Below are 16,842 nucleotides of genomic sequence, written 5' to 3'. Positions count from 1 at the left end.
ATCCCCTTCTCTTTCTGCCTTCAATCCTTCCCAGCATTAGGCACTTTTCCAATGAATCAGCTCTTCACTTTAGGTGGTCAAAGCATTGGAACTTCAGCCGCAGCATCAGTCTCTTTGATGAATATTCAGGAATGATTTCTTTTAGGACTGACTGGTTTGATCTCCTTGCAGTTCAAGGAGCTCTTAAGAGTCTTCTCCAACACCACAGTTCGAAAGCATCAATTCTTCGGCACTCAGCCTTCTTTATGATCCAACTCTCACATCCATACATGACTACTGGAAAAACCATAGCTTGGACTATACGGAACTTTGTCATAATAATGAAAAAGATTGAGGTTTGGATTGTGTATTCTACTGGTAAAGGAGAATCACTGAAATTTTGAGCAGGAAATATTAATGCAGATGTTTCAGAAGGACAATCACAAGAAAGCTATAGATTTTAAATGTAGGGAAATGCAGTAGGGATAAAAACGACTAGAATAATGTGTCAGTAGTCTAACTAGCAAGAAAGTAATGACAGGGCTAACATGATTATCTACTATGTGCCAGATAGGTACTCAGTGCTTTAAATGCATTGTTTTGTGGTGGTGGTTTAGTCGCTAAGACGCGTCCAACTCTTGTGACCCATGGACTATAGCCTGCCAGGTTCCTCTGTCCATGGGATTCTCCAGGCAAAATACTGGAGTGGGTTGCCATTTCCTTCTCCAGGGGATCTTCCTGACCCAGGGACAGAACCTGGGTCTCCTGCATTGCAGGCACATTCTTGACCAACTGAGCTATGCGGGAAGCATTGTTTTGTACATCCTCACAAGTATGTTATATTTTAATCTATGTTTTGCAAATGAGGGAACTAAAGCTTAGAGCCTAGGGCTTCCTGCATAGCTCATTTGGTCAAGAATCTGCCTATAGTGCAGGAGACATGGGTTCTATCCCTGAGTCAGGAAGATCCCCTGGACAAGGAAATGGCAACCCATTCCAGTATTCTTGCCTGGAGAATCCCATGGACAAAGGATCCTGGCAAGCTACAGTCCATGGGGTCTCAAGAGTTGGACACGACTCACGACATTGCATAATAACCACCACCAAAGCTTAGACGGGTGAAGTTAAAGCTCTAGGTCATACCTCAGTTGAGTGATTTTGGGCGTAGGATTTAAGTGAAGCATGTTTCACATCAAACTCCGTGTACTCAAATGTTTCATACACTGGATTATATTTTTAAAATTCTAGATGAAGAGACAACATAAAACAAAGGTGTAGCCATGAGGGTAATGTCTGGGCATTAAGAAAAGGTAAACTATTTTGTGCTTGCATTTGTCTACCTGCTTTGGAACATAACTCCAAACAAGTTGAACACAAAAGAATTTACTACAGTAGTAAGCACATAATTACATATATATTTATAAATATATATATATACATTATTTGTTGAATGACTAAGTGAACTACTATGCATATTTTATACCAGACCTGTTAGACATGTGGTATACTAGCATCAACAGCGAGGGCCTTGGGATTTCCTTGGCAGTCCAGTGAGTAAGACTTCATGCTTCCTCTGCAGAAGGCATGGATGGGTTCCTAACATCCCTCATGCTGCGAGGCACAGCCAAAAAAAAAGAAAGGCAAGGTCTCTCCCATGGCTAGGAGTTCTCCCCTGCCTGTATATGGAAGAAGCATGTTCTTGGAGAGTGATGTGACAGACCTTCCCATGTCCACCTTGTTCTTAAGATCGTGCAGTGACCTGACAGTGGTACCTGAAGATTAAGTTCATCCTCAGAAAAACACAGCAGAAGAGGCTCTTGTGGCAGGGACCCTGGTTAGCTTTCAAGTCTTAACTCTGTCTGCTTTTCCCTTATGCCTGCGGCCAGCACACTGAGTTTTCAGACATTACTGAAACATGTCATGCTATTTCATGTTTCCCTAGCTTTTTACTTGTCATGTCTTTGATCTGGGGTACTTTTACATGTTTTCGTGCTGCTTCTTTTCCTGGCAAATAAAGTCCTCTCGCTCTGCTGACTCCCATATGAATTCTCCCTGGGGCTGTGCAGCTCACAACACGTGGCTGGTCGCTCTCCCTTTTCCAGCATGTGGCCCTTTCCTCCACTCTGTTTCCCACTGTGCCATGAGCACCTCTTTTTTGCTTTCTAAACACCCAGCATCGTGCATGGCCCATAAAAGTCAGACAAACTATTCACTCAGTTGAGATATTTATATAGCACTGAACGCTAATATTTTCTTAAAAATTTTAGTTGACTGAATGTATTTGTTTTCTCTATCAGAGGACCATAAACTCATTGAAGTTAGGAAAAGTGTTACTGAACTTAGTATCCATAGTCTGTAGATGTTTAGAGCTGCTTATTCACTGAAGACACAATAATTGTTCTGGCCTAATTACAATCCTACTCTGAATGGTCTGCTTACTCACTTCATCTCACCAACACTGCAATTGTTGTCATCATAACATCTCCATCAGTCTTTCGCCATCAACATGACCAAATCATTGTCACCCAACCAAATTCTTTGGAAGCCAAATTAAAATGCTTTGCAATAAGATATAAGTTTAGAATCCTGGTTTACTGGTTACTAGCTACATGAACCTGGGCAATATCCTCATCTTTAAAATCTGTTAACAAATCCAAGCTCATACTTCTTGACACAACAGGCAAGTAAATTAGGAGATGAGTTGTTGGGGCAAGGAATGACAGTTTTAGAAAAGTCAGCAGACCAAGAGGATGGTGGCCTAGTGTCCCAAAGAATCATATTCCCTAAGTTAGGAATCAGGCTTCTTTTATACTAAAAGGGGAGAGGAGTGTGGTTGGTTGTTGTAAACTCCTTGGTTCTGGACTCCGTTCTTACAACTGTCCACCTAGGTCAGGTCAGTGTTCCTGTTCAGTTCTGTTCAGCTGCTCAGTCATGTCCAACTCTTTGGAACCCTATGCACTGCAGCACGCCAGGCCTCCCTGTCCATCACCAGCTCCCAGAGTTTGCTCAAACTCATGTCCATTGAGTCGGTGATGCCATTCAACCATCTCATCCTTTGTCATCCCCTTCTCCTCCTGCCTTCAATCTTTCCCAGCATCAGGGTCTTTTCCAATGAGTCAGTTCTTCCCATCAGGTGGCCAAAGTATTGGAGTTTCAGCTTCAGCATCAGTCCTTCCAATGAATATTCAGGACTGAGTTCCTTTAGGATGCACTGGTTGGATCTCCTTGCTGTCCAAGGGACTCTCAAGAGTCTTCTCCAACACCACAGTTCAAAAGCATCAATTCTTCAGTGCTCAGCTTTACAGTGTTCCTGTAAACCTCCTATAAACCTGCAAAGCAAATCTTATTCTCTGTTCTACAACTTTTTATCTCTGTGTGAATGGAAAAATACATTTAAAGACCAGAGTTTTGAGAAGGGGCCATCTTATATATTTCAGGTAAAATGCAAATGTGTGCTAAGTTGCTTCAGTCCTGTCCGACTCTTTGTGACCCTATGGACTGTAGCCCACCAGGCTCCTCTGTCCAGGGTATTCTCCAGGCAAGAATACTGGAGTGGGTTGCCCTGCCCTCCTCCAGAGGCTCTTCCTGACCCAGAGATTGAACCTGTGTCTCTTAGTCTGCATTGGTAGATGGGTTCTTTACCACTAGCGCCACCTGGGAAGCCCAGTCAATATTTTTAGCTTATAATAAAATCAGTAGAATTACAGAGGTTAAAGTAAAAGAAATAGATTCAATATGGAGTCAAATTTGAACTTTTCTTTTACAAATAGATATAACAGTACCAATCTATAGGTATATAATGATGATGAAATTAGAAACAACTGGAAGTGCTTAGTTCAGTGATAAGGGTTAATTGATGGAAAGGATTAGGAGGGGAGTTTCATCATATGTCGCATTTTGGGTAGTGAGGTATGGGTGTATACAGTGGTTGAAGTCAACAAATAGTATAAAATCTGTACATTTCATCTTAAAAGAGTAATAATTAATTGATTAATTAAAGGGCAGGAGTCACTGGTTACCATGGTTTTCTGCATCAGCCAGCCAGTTAACGAAAGGACTTGCACTTCAGAAACTCCTATTTCCTCTCCTCTGTTTCTGATCAAGGTTACTCTTGACTTTGGTCACCTACAAGTCAAAACTCTCCCCGATTTGGGCATGTGGCCACAGATCCACTGCCCACTGTCTTCCACCAACTGTTCATTTCTGCACATAATTAAAAATCAAATGTCATAATATCTACCTCATTCTTGTCCTCCCCTTTTAAACTTTCTCTGCTCACTGATCCATCTAGTTTCTAAATGTTAAAATCATAAGTCTAGTTTATATTTGTGAATTTGTCACTGAATAAACTGCAGCTCAGAGAAGTTAAGTTTTCAAAGTCCCAGAAATATTTTTAAGTACCAAAATCCAGATCTGTGTGAGTACAAATATGCTTGCTCCACTCTAATGCATGACCTGAGAACAAGAGGGTTTTTAGAGTCATCTTGAACAAAGTTGTGTTCTTGAGGAAATGGTCCAATAGAGCATACCTGTTTAAAAATAGAGCAGACACATTTAGCCTTTCAGATTTCTGCATGTATCAGTATTGAAAAGCTAATTGATTCATGTCAATTAGAGGAAAATTATGTTAATTTGCTGTATATTAAATATGTTTTTGTCTCTGTGTCTCAAAGTAGTAGTGAGTTTAGTATGTCTAATTTTACTTTCCTCTCACTTAATTTATGTATTATTACTCAATAAATATTGATTAATTCATTTATCATTCATCAAACACTTAATATGTGAAAATCTATACAGAAAAACAAAATGACTTTCCAAAAAAATATGGAAAAGTATGAGAGAATTCCATAGTCAGAACATAGTTTGTGTAAAGTGCTTTTTTCTTGACTAGCTTTATTCAAAATATATTAATACAAAAGACATATTCAGAGGTCAAGGGGCTGAGGGGAGGTAGATGGACTGAGGGAAGGTAGAATAAAAGGGAAATGTTCCACTGTGTCCTCAGTCCTGTCTGACTCTTTGCGACCCCATGGACGGTAGCCTCCCAGGCTCCTCTGTCCATCAAATTTTCCAGGCAAGAATACTGAGTGGGTAGCTATTCCCTTCTCCAAGGCATCTTCCTGACCCAAGTATTAAACCCACGTCTACTGCAGTTCCTGTATTGGCAGGCTGGTTCTTTACCACTGAGCGCCTGGGAAGCCCAAATGTCCCTTTAGAGAAGTAAAAGCAACAACCTGTGTATCCTTTTAATGGGACTATTCTGCCATGTCTTCCCAATGCCCATCTTACCTTGAGGATGTGCAGTCAGATAATGGGAAGTGGAACTCTCAAAACTCAACAGAAAAAAAAAAAAAAAAAACAGTTAAAATATGGGCACAGGACATGAACAGTAATTTGCCCAAAGAGGATATAGAGATGACAAATGAGGGCATAAAAACCCTTTCAAGACCACTAACCATTAAACAAATACAAATTAAAACAATTATTTATCACTGCTCTTCCTTCTATCATAATGACTGTAGATATGGTTATAACACTAACTGCTGACAAAGATGTGGAAAAACTGAATTGCTTGTGCATTAGGGATAGGAATACAAAATGCTGCAGACAACCTAAAAAACAGTTTGGCAATTTCTTTGAAAACTAGCCATGTAATCACCATACAATCTAGAAGTTTCACTTTGGGGGGCATTTATCCCAGATAAATAAATTCTTATGTTCACAAAAAAATATCTGAATACAAATGTTCATACTAGCTTTGTTCATAAAAGCCTTAAGCTAGAAAGGACTCAGATACCCTTCAGTGAGCAAATGATTAAATGAACTGTGGTACATCAACATCGTGGACTACTACTCAGAAATAAAATTAAAAAAAAAAAACAGATTATTGATACACACAGCACCTGGATAAATCTTCCAAGAATCATGTTCAGTGAAAAAAGAAAGTCTCAAAATAACACATACTGTATGGTTCCATTTCTATAACATACTTGAAAAGAGCAAACGCTTCTAAATACTTTAATCCATGATTTTATTTATCAAAAACACATTGTTTACTTGATTTCCAAGAAAATGGAATTATTGTTTGGCAAGCCACAAAGTAGCTTCTTTAAAGAAAGTAATGAAGCTTAAAATGTGAGAAAAAGAAATCAAGAGTGTAAGTATGGGTGGATATACATGAGGTTGATTTTATTTTTTCTATTTAAAAGACACATATATGAATATTTTTATTTAGTTTATTTTTTGTATAAGTAATATGTTCACATGGTTCAAAATTCCAGGTGTTGAAAGAGTTCATGGTGCAGTGATTTCAGCACTCAGTGTTTCCTTTCTTCCTAGACAATTTCTTACTGTATTAATTTGTTGTTCTAAAGTGTTTTTGGCTTAGCCTTGAAGCTTCATATAATTTTAATTGATCTAAGTTTATCAAGTAAGTCTCTAGATCTCTGATTTCTTTTACCTGCAGCACATCATTTGTTTGTTTTTTTTAATTTTCCTGCTTATAGTCTTCTTAAAGTTTGACAAACCTAGACAGCATATTAAAAATCAGAGACATTGCCAAGAAAGGTTTGTATAGTCAAAGCTATGTTTTTTTTCTAGTAATCATGTATGGATGTGAGAGTTGGACCATAAAGAAGGATGAATGCCAAAAAACTGATGCTTTTGAACTGTGGTGTTGGAGAAGACTCTTGACAGTCCCTTGGCCTGCAAGGAGATCAAACCAGTCAATCCTAAAGGAAATCAACCCTGAATATACATGAGAAGGACTGATGCTGAAGCTGAAGTTTCAATACTTTGGCCACCTGATATGAAGAGCTGACTCATTAGGAAAGACCCTGATGCTGGGAAAGATTGAAGGCAGGGGGAAAAGGGGACGACTGAGGATGCGATGGTTGGATGGCATCACCGACTCAATGGACATGAGTTTGAGCAAGCTCTGGCAGCGGGTGATGGACAGGGAAGCCTGGCGTGCTGCAGTGCATAGGGTTGCAAAGAGTCAGACAGGACTGAGCAGTCACTCAGTCTTACAACATCCTTCATACGTCAAATAGGTGACTTTTAAGTATTAACTACACTCTATCACTCTCTGAATCGCTCACTTCCAGCTTTTTCAGAAAAAAAATGAAACCTTAACTCCTAACAATGGTGTTCTCTCCATGTCATGTGATGGGCCTCCTGCCCTCACCTCTGACATCAGCCTAAACACTCTCCTCTTCTCACTACACGGTGACTTTGCATTTGCTGTTTCCTCTGCTTGGAATGCTCTTCCACCAGATCTTCTCCTACCGAGGTTCTTCTGGCTTTCAGAGTGCTGATGAAATATTACTTTTTCATAAAAGCCTTCTTTATATACACCCTGTCTGAAACTGTCATTCTCCATCAGCATCCTCTACTTCACCCTGCGAAATTATTCTGCATCATTTTCTTTGCAGTGTTCCACAATTTACATAATCTCTTTTATGTATTAGTTTACTGTTCTTTTTTCAAACTGACTGATCTCTCAAAAATATATGTCTAATCAGGATCAGCACAGAGATACCACTCATCTTACTGACAACTGCATTTTCCCAGAACAGGGCTTGAACACCAAGAATAACTGAGAACATATTTGTTGAATGTATAAATGAATAAATAAACCACTAGGTAATTACTACATAAGTTATAAGACCATCACTTGTGTGAATTATATATATAAGTTATGTAACATCTGAGGGATATTTTTCCATGTCTATCTGGCACTATATCAATTCCATGATATGTTTTAAATAGATATTACACTGGTGATAACTCTTTTCTCCTTTTCTTCTTAAGATCCTCATAGCTGGGCTCTAGGGAAAGTGAGAAGAAGAAGACAGAGGAGGAGAGGAGAAGGGGCAGGTGGACAAGGGAAGGGGAAGAAGAGAGAAAAGGAGGAGAGAGAGGGACAGGGAAGGAGGAAAGGAATTCTAAAACCTTAAGAATAAATATAGTCAGTTCATGAGCGTGAACAATTCCATTCTGTTATTCAACCACATAGTGTTAAATTAGGGATCCTGCAGAGGTAATGTCAGAGTTTTCACAAAAATTGACATATGTAATCTTATAAATTACAGGGCTTATTTAATGAAAAAAGAGACAGTTATTTTGAGGGGCAATTTAGGCATTTTTTTAAATAAAAATAAAGGAATAACCATTTGATTGTCTGGGGATCTTAGTACCCAGGCTGTGTATTTCAGCATATAAGCCAGCTTGAGTTAGGATAAAATAGTGTATAAAGCGATATAGGTGAATCTTATACCTAGCAGTGCTACAAATTCTTTGACTCTCAATGAGCTTAGACTACAAACCACACACACTTCGTGCACCCCTTAGCGCTGTGATACTTCATTTTCATTCTGCAAAGTGGCATGGTATAACATGAGTTTATCTCCATCATGTACAAGTTGAACATATATTTCACTTTACTTGGTGTTATCCTGACGTGTATTCCTTGTCTCAATGCATTTATTAATAGTTCTCACTGTTACTGTGAAAGAGTCTGAGTTTGGAAGATAAATTATGTTTATTTTCCCTTGACAGACATTGCCGAATGGATCAAGAAGAAACTATGCACCTCACCACTCTAAACGTTTTCTTTGTCAGTCTGTAGCCTGAGCCTAGAGATAATGCAAACAGTAGTTAGGCAAGATGGTTTGACACTGCTTAACAGTAGTCACAAGCTCTCCAGATGGTCATGGCTAGACCCTTCTGTCTGCTGATAAAACCTTTCCACTAAGCTAATGTCAACTTTTAGATTCTCATAGCAATTGCATTCTGTTTTTGATACCAAATTCTGTATTAGTGAGTGATTGACTTTGTTGTGGTTGTTGTCATTGTTCAGTCGCTAAGTTGTGTTTGACTCTTTGTGACCCCATGGACTGCTACGTGATTGACTTTGGCTATGTTTAAAATATACCTAATGAATAGTGGCTTACACAAAATTGTTCATGTATTTCAACAGAAGGAGAATATGTGATCTTATCATCCCATTCTAGGACAGCAATTTTCAAATTGTGCCTAGGGACACAGAGCTCCCCCAGACCCTTCCAGGGAAGTGATGAAGCCTACACTATTTCCATTATAATTCTAGGAGATCATTTGCCTGTTTTCATTGTGTGAAACATTTGCATTAACGGTACAAAAGAAGAGGTGACTGAAACTGTTGGCATCTCAGTACAAATTGAGGCAGCAGAACCATCTATAAGATAAACCACTTGTTTCTTTATTGTCTCATACTTAACGAAAGAAGAATCAAGTCTGTTTTACTCTAAAATGCCTTGATAAGGCTACACCTATAAGCCAAGAAAAGAGGCTTCAGAATGAAACCTACCTTCCCAGAATCTTAGTCTTGGACTTCACTCACCCAGCCTCCAAAAGTAAGATAAATACATTTCTTTTGTTTAATCCACCCAAACTTTGGGAATTTTGCTATAGCAGCCCAAGCTGCAGGTTTTTGGATTAATACATAGAATGATGATAGAAGACATATGTGACCTTGAGTCTTGTTTCTTGGTCTAAAACAGGAGTACCAAACAAACTCACATTTAAGGGTGTGAGCTATGAAACCAGATCCTCTAAATCACCGGTCCCCAACATTTTCAGCACCAGAGACTGATTTCATGGAAGACTATTTTTCTACAGACCAGGAAGGGAGTGGGGAGATGGTTTGGGGATGATTCAAGTGCATTACTTTTATTGTGAACTTTATTTCTATTATTATTGCATCAGCTCCACCTCAGATCATCAGGCATTAAATCTTGAAGGCTGGGGACCCTGTTCTAGATTGACTCGATTTCATAATTTTATAATTATGAATAGGTAAATTACTTCTCTCCTTTGCTTCCTCATCAGAAAACAAGACATTATAATAAAATCTTCCTTATAACACTGTTTGAGAATTAAAGGAATTAGCATTTAGTATAATGTTTTGCTGCATAGTATATGGTCAGTAAGTGGTATCTAAGGAGAGTGAAAAAGCTGGCTTAAAACTCAACATTCAAAACACTAAGATCATGGCATCCGGTCCCACCACTTCATGGCAAATAGATGGGGAAATAATGGAAACAGTGACAGACTTTATTTTCTTGGCAAAATCACTGCAGACGGTGACTGCAGCCATGAAATTAAAAGGTGCTTGCTCCTTGGAAGAAAAGCGATGACCAATCTAGACAACATATTAAAAAGCAGAGACATTACTTTGCTGACAAACGTCCATCTAGTCAAAGCTATGGTTTTTCCAGTAGACATGTATGGATGTGAGAGGTGAGAGTTGGACCATAAAGAAAGCTGAGCACTGAAGAATTGATGCTTTTGAACTGTGGTGTTGGAGAAGACTCTTGAGAGTCCCTTGGACTGCAAGGAGATTAAACCAGTCAATCCTCAAGGAAATCAGTTCTGAATATTCATTGGAAGGACTGATGTTGAAGCAGGAACTCCAATACTTTGGCCACCTGATGCAAAGAACTGACTCATTGGAAAAGACCCTGATGCTGGGAAAGATTGAAGGCAGGAGGAGAAAGGGACAACAGAGGATGAGATGGTTGGATGGCATCACCAACTCAATGGAGATGAGTTTGAGCGAGTTCCAGGAGTTAGTAATGGACAGGGAGGCCTGGTGTGCTGCAGTCCATGGGGTCACAAAGAGTTGGACATGACTGAGTGACTGAACTGAACTGAACTGAAGGAGCAGTGTTTAGCTTCCCAGGTGGCACTAGTGGTAAAGAACTCACCTGCCAATGCAGGAGACGTAAGAGACGCGGGTTCAATCCCTGGGTCAGGAAGAGCCCCTGGAGGAGGTGCCAGCAACCTACTCCAGTATTCTTGCCTGGAGAATCCCATGGACAGAGGAACCCAACGGGCTGCAGTTTGTGGAGTCACAAAGAGTTGGACATGACTGAGTGACTAACACTTCACTTTACTTTCAAGGAGTAGTGTGCATTCAAATAATACTAATTTTCTCTATTTCACTGTATCTTTACATGTTCAGCATTTGTAATTTATTCCTCAACCTCTGACCCACCTTCTTTACTGAGTGACTAACACTTCACTTTACTTTCAAGGAGTAGTGTGCATTCAAATAATACTAATTTTCTCTATTTCACTGTATCTTTACATGTTCAGCATTTGTAATTTATTCCTCAACCTCTGACCCACCTTCTTTAACTTCCAGCCTGCAGGGTCCTCAGATCTAGCCTGAGTCCCAAAGTCCTAGAGCACCTCCAGCCCCCGAAGAAGATAACTGGCAGCCGCAGGGTGCAATTAAAATGCAAGACATAAACGTGGGAAATATTTTTTAAAAGGGAAAAAATGGATCTGCTTCTAAATTTAGTTTGCCTACTAATTAGCAAAGTAATTAAAAAGCACATGGGCTGAGCTGACAGATCTCTGCCATGCTGGTGTCCTCAGTGGCGTCTTCCTGTGGTGAGGAGGAAAGATTGATGGACCCATCCTTCCCTTCTTTTGTTTTGAAAGCTCTGAGCTGCTTTGAGCTTTGGCAAAGACATTGTGTATGTCTTTTTTTGTTTTCCCCTCTCCCATGGCAAATGCACAAATCTCAATGTCTGGCCCAAGAATTTCAGCTGCAACAGTACGGCTTCCCTGCTACTTGCATAATTTACAACCCAGAAAGAACTTCAAATATGTAAATGGAACTTCCAAGCAGTCTCCTAAGATGGGCAGGGTGTATTTTCCCCATTTTACAGATAAGGAAATTGTATTCTATCCCAAGTAGACTGTGACCTAGTGGGGAGAGGAGTTCATGCTATATTTATATATGGATTCTCAAACATAGGAATCTGGGGAATGCATGAGTGAATCAGTCAGTGAGTGTGTGTGGGAGGCACACAGATGTCCCAGGGCAGGTAAGTGGCAGACGTTTATGTCCAGTAAAAGGCTGTATTGTGGGCTCTACAACTTACCAGCTTGGTGGCCTTCAGTGAAGGACAGTCTGTCTGATGAGACCTAAGATTTTATTTTCTTTTACTACAAAATCACTGAGGACTGAGACTGCAGCCATGAAATTAAAAGATGCTTGTTCTTTGGAAGGAAACAATCCTGACAATCCTAGACAGTGTATTAAAAAGCAGGTATCACTTTGCTGAAAAAGGTCCATATTGTCAAAGCCATGGTTTGTCCAGTAGTCATGTATGGGTGTAAAAGTTGGACCATAAAGGAAGCTGAGCGCCAAAGAATTGATGCGTTCGAACTGTGGTGCTGGAGAAGACTCTTGAGAGTCCCTTGGACAGCAAGGAAATTGGTCCAGTCAATCCTAAAGGAAATAAACCCTGAATATTTATTGGGAGGACTGATGCTGAAGCTGAGATCCAATACTTTGGCCATCTGATGTGAAGAGGCAACTCATTGGAAAAGATTCTGATGTTGGAAAGACTGAGGGCAGGAGGAGAAGAGGGTAACAGAGGATGAGATGGTTGGTTAACATCACCAACTCAATGGACATGGGTTTGAGCAAGCTCTAGGAGACACTGAAGAACAGGGAAGCCTGGTGTCCTGCAGTCAATGGGGTTTCAAAGAGTCAGAGAAGACTGAGCAACTGAACAACAATCACAACAACCAGAAAACGCATGGGACATAGTTCAGTTCAGTTCAGTTCAGTTGCTAAGTCGTGTCTGACTCTTTGCGACCCCATGAACCGCAGCACGCCAGGCCTCCCTGTCCATCACCAACTCCCAGAGTTTACCCAAACTCATGTCCATAGAGTCGATGATGCCATCCAATCATCTCATCCTCTGTCATCCCCTTCTCCTGCTGCCTTCAATCTTTCCCATCATCAGGGTCTTTTCCAATGAGTCAGCTCTTCACATCAGGTGGTCAAAGGATTGGAGTTTCAGTTTCAACATCAGTCCTTCCAATGAACACTCAGGACTGATCTCCTATTAGGATGGACTGGTTGGATCTCCTTGCAGTCCAAGGGACTCTCAAGAATCTTCTCCAACACCACAGTTCAAAAGCATCAACTCTTAGGTGCTCAGCTTTCTTTATAGTCCAACTGTGACATCCATACATGACTACTGGAAAAACCATAGCTTTGACTAGACTGACCTTTGTTGGTAAAGTAATGTCTCTGCTTTTAAATATGCTGTCTAGTTTGGTCATAACTTTCCTTCCAAGGAGTAAGCATGTTTTAATTTCATGGCTGCAATCACCATCTGCAGTGATTTTGGAGCCCCCAAAAATAGTTTAACACTGTTTCCACTGTTTCCCCATCTATTTGCCATGAAGTGACGGGACTGGATGCTATGATCTTAGTTTTCTGAATGTTGAGCTTTAAGCCAAATTTTTCACTCCCCTCTTTCAGTTTCATCAAGAAGCTCTTTAGTTCTTCTTCACTTTCTGCCATAAGGGTTGTGTCATCTGCATATCTGAGGTTATTGATGTTTCTGCCAGGAATCTAGATTCCAGCTTGTGCTTCCTCCAGCCCAGCGTTTCTCATGATACACTCTGCATGTAAGTTAAATAAGCAGGGTGACAATATACAGCCTTGATGTACTCCTTTTCCTATTTGGAACCAGTCTGTTGTTTCATGTCCAGTTCTAACTGTTGCTTCCTGACCTGCATACAGGTTTCTCAAGCGGCAGGTCAGGTGGTCTGGTATGCCCATCTCTTTCAGAATTTCCCATATAGTAACCACACATTAATACCAGCAGCCTTTATCTTCTGCTTTCCACTCTACCTACTTTCAGTATTTGCTGACTTTAACCAGCAATGGTTGCAGCTTGCCTGGTTTGGAACATGCACAAATGTGATGTTGAAATGTGGAAATATCTTGTCAGTAAAGAGAGGAATTTTGATTTATTAACTCATCATGATCCAACACATGGTAGAATACACAGTGGACCATAATATGTAAACTACATCATTCAAATGAAAACTAAATATGTTAGACCCTATCCTCATTTGGCATAGATAAGAAAGAGTATAAATGAAGTACCTGCTAAAAGCTAGCCATTGAAATAATTATTTCCACATATATGCTGTCATTTAATCTATTCTAGCCTGGAAAATAGGCATTTCTGACTGCAATTTAACAAACATCTATGTCAAGGGTCAGAAGAGGATGAATATTGGTCCCAAGACAAATAGTTAGAAGATGAGGTTGATATTTAACCAGAAGTATCTTTCCTTCTCATGTCAACAGGCACATGTACACAAACATGTATACATGTGTACATGGGCCTACTATATGACAGTGCTTATTTTTAAGTTTTTGTCATCTTGAGCTATTTAAGTTATTGTTATAGAAATAAGATTAGATCTTTTCGTAATTTTCCTCACTGGGTTTAGGCTTTATTTTTTCCAGGAATAATATATCCATGCAGCAAGTATATGAAAATCTTTTAACATGGTTTTATTTTGTAGACAACGTATAAAGAATTAGCCAGTAGGGTTAATAAAACAGCCTTAGGGCTATTTCTCTACATTCAGGTCCTTCTGAACTTTTCTCTGTGTCCTCTGAAGTTCTCATCTACATGACATGGTCATATCAATGTAGAATGGGGCCTAGAAGAGGCCACTGCAGTCCAGGAACTTTTGTAGCTGGAAGATAACAAAGGCACCCTGAGATGCTGGCCAGAGGCAGGGCTGTACAGTTCAGTGAGGAAGTGGGAGAGGGGTGCTGTAGAAGTCCCCTTTACTGTGTGGATGCTGTATGAAGTGGACAACATTTCAGCTCTGCTTCTTGTTGTCTAGACATCCGCAGGAAGGACATAAACTTTTTTGAGCCATATTTTCTTATCTACGAAAGGTATGAATAAAATGAAATGCATGTCACAATGTTGTTTTGAGAACTAGATATGTTTGATGTACAAAAATCAGGGCTCAATAAATATCATTTATTTTCACTGCTGTTATTATCAACAAATTTAAATATTTGCAGTTTACTACTGAGAAAAATAGGATAAAAAAAGGGAAATGACTTGTTCGAATACACAAATGAGTTGTTCAATGGTAGAGCCCTCAGAGTGTGTGAGTGCAACTTTTGGCTGAGATACCATTTACCATCTTGGCTACTTCTACTTGTCTGATCTTGCCTCTCACATTTTCTTGGTCTTGATCATCAGAAGTCCACTGTCCTTCCTTGTCTTATTTTCTTTCTGCAGGTGCTTGTCACTATCTGATATGCTACATTTTAACTTTCTCCGTAAGAGAGTGTTAGGACCTAAGCTCCATTAGGTCAGGACGCTTACTCTTTTTTCATTGCCTTACCTTTAGTGGCTGGAAAAGTGTTACATAAGTGACCCCATAGTCCATGGCTCCAAGCTCCTCTGCCCATAGGATTCTCCAGGCAAGAATACTGGCATGGGTTGTCATGCCTTTCTCCAGGGGATCTTTCTAACCTAGGGATAGAACCCGGGTCTCCTGCATTGGCAGGTGGATTCTTTACTCACTGAGCCACCTGGGAAGTTCAAGTGGTAGATGCCCAATAAACATATACTAATTTAATAATAGATGTACAGCTTATTAATGGTAGAAAATAAAGGCAAGTTCATCTTATTGCTTAGGATAATCAAGTTGAAATTTTATAGAGAAATGTAGTCTAAGGAACAAAAAGGCATTTATGACAAAGGCTAGGGTAAGTACCAAACTGTAAGCTTGTGCATGGATGTGTGCATAGATGAAATGTCGTTTTCATTTGGGAAGACCAGAAAGACCTAAGATTAGCAAACAAAGGATTCTTAATATTTTGACTTTCAAAATATGTATTTCTTGCAAATAATCGTAATAGATTTGAAACTAAAAGATTTTTCAAAGCTGGTTTCTCCAAAGTTGATGTGTAATGTTTTCATTTTCTTTTTTAGTGTTAAGCATTTGACCATCCATGAATAATGTTTTATGAAACAAGAGCTGGTGCAGCATAGTCAGGCCCAGTATGGAGTGAGAGAAGACGTTTACTTAGGCACAAAATGGGAGCAGAACTGCCCTCTCAGCCACAGAACTTTACACCTGCATCTGGAGCCCTTTCTTGCCCTGAAGGAGCCTTCACCTGCTCATTAGACAAGCAACAAAGAGCTAGCCTGTGGAGAATGCATTCATATTCATAACTCAGGTCTGCTGGTATGTTTTCTTATATTTTCTTCTTTTTAGGAGCTCATGGCAACAAGGAAAAAATAACCAAGCAACACAAGCGAGATTGATATGTGGGTCCTTGATTCAACCTTTTCCAATCCTGCCGCCACACTGTTGTCTGGTGGTCTTTTCAGCAAAGTTACAGGACTATGTCGGACTTTCCAGGTCACACTAGTGGTTGAGAATCTGCCTGCCAATGCAGGGGACATAAGAGATGTGGGTTTGATGTCTAGGTTGGGAAGATCCCCTGGAGCAGGGCATGGCAACCCACTTCAGTATTCTTGCTTGGATAATCCCATGGACAGAGGAGCCTGGTGGGCTACAGTCCATGGGGTCTCAAAGAGTTCGACACGACTGAAGCAACAGCAGGCTCACATAGGACTATGTCACTTTCCTACATTAAAACCTTTCAAAGGCCCATATCATCTATAAAATAAGGTATAAGCTTTTTAAAAATAAATGTTTTCTTATTATGTAAGGATCTGAATTATGTAACCCACCACAGTCAGATTATTTTTCTTCATATTTCCATAAGCATATTTTTAACAGATTATGGTATAATTTTCAAACAAACTGCAGATGTATAAAGTATATTTTTTGACAAGACTTTCACCTATGTATATGTCTTTGAAAGTATTAGGACAAAAATAATGACCCTACCTCCATCACTTCCAACAGTTTACTCCTGCCCCTCTGTTTTCACTCATCCTGTCCTCATGAAACAACTGAGGAACTTTCTTTCACTAACATTCAGTTTATGCT

General features: G+C 39.8%; 1 long non-coding RNA gene across 1 annotated transcript in view; it reads left to right on the top strand.

The window, feature by feature from the left end:
* LOC145508938 (uncharacterized) overlaps positions 1-16,842 on the top strand; it is a 74,284-nt gene that overhangs the window by 14,110 nt on the left and 43,332 nt on the right. The window contains exon 2 of the long non-coding RNA XR_014055701.1: positions 15,813-16,068. This is a non-coding gene — a long non-coding RNA (uncharacterized LOC145508938). The remainder of the gene's footprint in view (positions 1-15,812; positions 16,069-16,842) is intronic.

The sequence above is a fragment of the Giraffa tippelskirchi genome, chromosome 6, assembly GCF_054371585.1.
Source record: "Giraffa tippelskirchi isolate mGirTip1 chromosome 6, T2T-mGirTip1v1.2.pri, whole genome shotgun sequence".
Taxonomy (NCBI): domain Eukaryota; kingdom Metazoa; phylum Chordata; class Mammalia; order Artiodactyla; family Giraffidae; genus Giraffa; species Giraffa tippelskirchi.
The sequence above is the reverse complement of the archived record's forward strand: the minus strand, read 5'-3'. Positions and strand labels throughout refer to the sequence as shown.